Source organism: Schistosoma mansoni, chromosome 4 (genome assembly GCF_000237925.1).
Source record: "Schistosoma mansoni strain Puerto Rico chromosome 4, complete genome".
NCBI classification, from domain to species: domain Eukaryota; kingdom Metazoa; phylum Platyhelminthes; class Trematoda; order Strigeidida; family Schistosomatidae; genus Schistosoma; species Schistosoma mansoni.
In genome coordinates, this window is record NC_031498.1 from 29,344,480 (window position 1) to 29,350,397 (window position 5,918).

Here is a 5,918-nt window from a genome sequence, read left to right on the forward strand (position 1 = left end):
TTTAAGTGATCTGGCGCAAGACTAGTAGGTCCTGGGTTCGAATTTCGCTCGTGAGGCGGGATCGGGGATGCGCACTGCCACTGAGGAGTCCCATAATAGGACGAAACGGCCGTCCAGTGCTTTCACGTTTTTCATGGTGGTCTAGCTTCAATTGACTCATGATTTCAACTATGAAAATACTGAAATACCACAAAAACCCCTTCTGATCTATAATTACTATTAGTCTACATTTCATAGATTATGTTGATTGTTTTACACAAAAAGTTCAGTAACTTATTCCATTATAACTTAGTAACTAAGAGATAATGATAAGTAACGGTATTTTCTATACAGAGAATAATATTAATGCATGACTTAATATTTGTATCTATGTGTATATATATGTGACCTAGATTACTTTAAACCTTGATAGTATACAATGTATTGATTTTGTGAGTTACATTATCGTCTTAATAGAATACAAAAGATCACTAAATCAATGGTGTATTTTTTTAATCTAGGTGTTCTACAACATAAAATTTATTATAAATTATACAAAGTGTAGATCAAGTTCATTTAAACTCTGTGGTACATTCATTATTATAATTAATTTTTGGTCAGTTATCTGATCAATACAGTCAAGACAGTCCTACTGTATGGGGCGGAGACGTGGAGAACTACGAAATTGCATCATCCAGAAGATACAAGTATTTATTAACAGTTGTCTACGCAAGATACTTCGGATCAGATGGTCAGACACTATCAGCAACAAGTTTCTGTGGGAGACAACAAATCAGATTCCAGCGGAGGAAGAAATCAGGAAGAAGCGCTGGAAGTGAATAGGGCACACTTTGAGGAAATCATCCAATTGCGTCACAAGACAAACCCTCACATGGAATCCTGAAGGTCAAAGGGGAAGAGGAAGACCAAAGAACACATTACGCTGAGAAATAGAGACTATACATGTTATACTTATTAAGAATCCTGACATTGGTTGGACCACGTAGATTCTTTTGTCCAATCAGAACATTAAGAAAGGCAGTCTATTTACTCTGTATATTTATGACCTAAAACTCATATGATCATGTAGCTCAGTTACTCGACCATTAAACACTACAAATAGGAAATTACAATTTGTAAACAATTAAGTCGTTTGGGTCATAATAATTAGTAATAGGTATATAGTTCACTAACTACAGTTTATGAACAGTAGACAACCAGTTAAATGAAAGCTCACCATTAGGGTAACATAAAAATGAAGTTAAAGCAAATATCTAATAAATACTTTGATAAAAATATTACGTAATAATCCATTGTAAAATAATTCCTAAACTCCCACCTTGTCTACTTAATTACGACTCTATGGTTGTTATATCTGAAGCGTTTCTAATTCACTAGTTAACGAACGGAACAAAGACTTGTGATCAGAGACCAATAAGCTAGCTATTCTGACGCGAACCCAGACCCAGCTAACTAGAGTAAGAAGTTCAAGTTGGAAGCGGGGAAATATATTCCGTAAGCAGCCAGAAGCACAGCAGTCGTAAGGGGAAAAAAATCAAACGTATATATACAGCAATAAATTGTCCTTGGGCAGCATTACAAAATAACACACTCAAAGGTACAACGGACCAATAGCATTTAAGATATTTTACAAGTGGGAATTACGACTCGAAGGTGAAAAGAGCACTTTTGGCTCGAAAACAAAGAAATTCAAATTTTCAAAATAAAATTACAAACGTAGGTTATTTACCAAGTAATTTCTAGGGATTTAACATCCTCAACAGTGGTTTAAACGTATCTTTCTTTCGAAATAACTTGAAGCTTCTATATTTAATTACAGTAATGTTGTCATAGTTATAAATTGTCAAGTGATCCTAAACGTAAATGATCCATTTTTATGTCTCATATCAATTTATATTCAACTATCATTACAATTAAACTGACAACAATCGTTGCTCATTTGATCATTTCAATCTTAGAAAAGAAAATAAACAAAAAAACAGTCTAATTTTATACAAAAAATTTTTTTCGTTTTTTCTTCTCCCTCCTTTTTTTTTCTTTTTTTTTGTCAATAACTTCATTATGCATTTTAAGAGAAAAAAAAATCAATAAAATGTACACAATTTACAATTTTGTATTATTTGTACTTTTTATGGTGATAGTTGTTTTAACTTGTTGTTACTGTTAACTGTTAATGTTTCAATAATATTATCATAGTTGAAATCATGAGTCAACTGAAGTTAGACCATCATGGAAAACCTGAAAGCACTGGATGACTGTTTCGTCTTATAGTGGGACTTCTCAATGGCAGTGCTCATCCATGATCCCACCTCAAGAGCAAGATTAGAACCCAGGACCTATCAGAATTTTGTATTATTTATACTTTTATGGTTTGTTGGGGATGTCAAATCCCCAGAACTTACTTGATAAATGGCTTAATTTTGTAATTTTATTTTGAAAATTTGAATTTAGCTGTTTTCGTGCCAAAAGCGCTCTTTTTACTTTCACGTCATATTTCTCACTTGTAAAATATCTTAAACGCTATTGATCCATTTTTTCTTTGAGTGTGCTATTTTATAATGATGCCCAAGGACAATTTGTTGCTGTATATATACGTTTGACTTTTTCCCCTCATGATTGCTGTGTTTGAGGCTGCTCCGGAATACAATTTCCCCGCTTCAACTTGGACTTCTTACTCTAGTTAGTTAGGTCTGGGTTCGCGTCAGAATAGCTAGCTTATTGGTCTCTGATCACTGGGTGGTGATCAATCAATTGTGATTACATTTCAGTCCTATAAGAGGTCGGTCGCGGCTCGAATAGCTCAATGGTAACGTCTCTGACTGTGAAGCTGAGTTACACGGGATCGAATCCGTCAGGGAGCATCAGTTCCCTCAATATTACAGGTACACCTTGCTGACGAGTGCCAAGTAGCACGAAACCCGTGTCCAGGGTTTCCTATTGACCACCTCTAACCGCCATCTTTCCTCAGGATATTAGTTTGCTTAGGTTGAACAATGAAATGATTTGAAGGTATATACAATTTATTTACTTTATATCTAGTCATCAACTAATCTACAGTGTATCAACACAACTTAAATCAAGAACATTCAACTTGCCCGACTTCTGAATGTCTGTCACTTTAATCTGGTTGGTGGATACGAAGTGTCCACCTAAGGGAGTTGAAAAACCTGAATTCTAAACTAATGGCGTACACGGGCTCCAGGATCCTGAGGAAACAAATGGCGTGCAAACCAATTGTTGGACACCGGCTACCATGGGACTGCATCTCATAACGTATATATATATATATATATATATATATATATGGAGGAGAATAAGTCGACTATTAGAATTCTTCATCCAACTCTACCCTGAACAATCCTTTCCAGTTATTTCCTATTGTTATTCATCCTTTTCATGTTTGTTTACAATTCCCTATGCAGTATGTTCTTTAGCCTTCCTCTTTTCCGTTTCTTTTCAGGATTCTAAGTTAGTGCTTGCCTCATGATACAGTTTGATGGTTTCTTCAATGTGTGTCCAATCCACTTACGACGTCTTTTCCTAATTTCCTCTTCATTTGGAAGCCGGTTTGTCTTCTCCCACAGTAGGCTGTTGCTCATGATATCAGGCTAACGGACATTGAGTATCTTACGTAGACGATGGTTTATAAATACTTGTATCTTTTTGATGATGGTTGTGGTAGTTCACCACGTTTCATCTCCGTACAGTAGGATTGTCTTGACGTTCGTATTGAAGATTCCGATTTTGAAATTAGTTGACATTGGTTTTGATTTCCATATGTTCTTCAACTGTAGGAATGCTGTCCTTGCATTGCCAATCCCTGCCTTTACATCTGCATCAGATCCTCCTTGTTCGTCGATGATGCTGCTACTCAAGTACGTGATAGTTTCCACCTCTTCCAGAGTTTCTCTATCAAGTGTGATTGGGTTGGTGTTCTCTGTGTTGTATTTCAGGATCTTTATTTTTCCTCTTTGTATGTTGAGGCCTATTAATGCAGAAGATTCTGCTACACTGGTAGTCTTCACCTTCATTTGTTGGTGTATATGGGATAGTAGGGCCAGGTCATCTGAGAAGTCCAAATCGTCTAGTTGCATCCAACCTGTCTACTGTATTCCGTGCTTCACTTCAGATGGGGTGGTCTTCATAATGCTGTCGACCACCAGAAGAAAGAGAAAGAGGAGAGTAGGCAGCCTTGTCTAACTCCGGTCCTTACTTGAAATACATCTGTCAGCTACCCTCAATGCATGACTTTGCACTGCAGTCTGTTGTATGAATTCTGTATGATATTGACGATTTTCTCAGGTACTGTATAGAGTCGAAAATTTTTTCAAGAACATCAGAAACCATTTCGTATTATATATATAAACTCTATCTGTAGCTGTTCTAGGACTACTGCCGGTCCCAAGCCCGGGTAAAGGAGGAGGGTTTGGGATAGTATCGGCAACCCCATTCTTTTAAAAAAGAATCTTGCTAGAAATACGCTAACCAGATGATAATCATACATAATGAAAAAAGAGAAAGGATATGAGTTCACAAGCGAGCTTTTAAACTTCATTAAAAGATGAAATTATAGTGTGTCTGGTATGTGATGTGATAAAGTAATTAATAGTAATAATTGTCAACTATGTGGTATTTGGATTCAACGATAGTAATTATGGCTGTTGTTACTTGGACAATACATAGTACTGGTTTAAGTCAATTCCTCTTGAAAAAATAATTTAGTATGTTACATTTATACTTACGTATATTTTGTTACTTTCATTTGTTTCTGTTCAAAAAATTCCTCATTTGAAAATTTGTCAATTTTCTGAATATTTCTTTTGAAATTCACTGATTATGTACTTGTCTATGGCTAATTTCCAAAGGTTATGTCTGGAGTTCTAGTGAGAAGTCATGACTGATGCAGTCCAACTATACTGAATGTGAGACAGTTATCGATTAATGGCACTGGAAGATAGTTGTGCAGTATCATAGATTGATTAACGTTAGATATAAAAACTGTTAGATGTTGACTAAGTAGTCTAGCAGTTGAGTATTCGCCACGAAACATGGAGGTCCGGAAGTCGTTTGCCAGTATGGTCGCTCATAGGCACTATTGTGGAGTTTCATAGTGGAACGATACAGCTATTCCGTTGCCTGGATTCTAATGGCTTTTTAACTATGATCAAAGGACCCTGTGTAGCTTTCTGTCCTAATCTTCTTTTTTATGTGTATGTGTGGAAATCAAACAAAAACATTAAGGTTTCTGGAAGACCGTTCAAAATTAGAGTCACTGACCTATATGTCAGTGGTCTACATTTTCAACTTCAGATAATTTCTGATATACGGTGATCTTTGTGAAGTGTTATCAGCAAGATCGAACCTTATGAAAGACTTCAATGATTATGCTTCTCCTATAGAACACCAAGAAATCAGTCTCAAAGTTGGTCACTATTGAACAAATAACTATTTCTCTAAAATAAGATTGTGTCATGGCAACTACATACGATTCAGTTGTAGTTTCACACTACGAATGGACAAATTCGGAGAATCTTTGTATTTTTTAAGTGAATCTAAGTATCTTTTCCTAAATGTTTCATACTTTTCAGTCATCTCCCTACTTACTTCTAATTGTTCGAATAATCTTCCTATCCGGAAATTGTTAATTTTATACTCTTTTTGAAATTTTTCTAGTACTTCTGTAGTGTGGTCTACTTATATCCATATTGGTAGTATATGGTAATGGTCAGACGTAGAATGTATTTTGGCAGAAGATCGATAAGGAACGAACAGGAATGAAGCGCAATCGGTATGAAAATGCATGAACAATGAAATCAGAGAAGATGGACTGATATTTACAGAAGGAACAGTTAAGATTGAGACAATTGATTGTTATTTTGCAAATGAACTGTTTACTGTATGGTTATCAGAATTTAGTG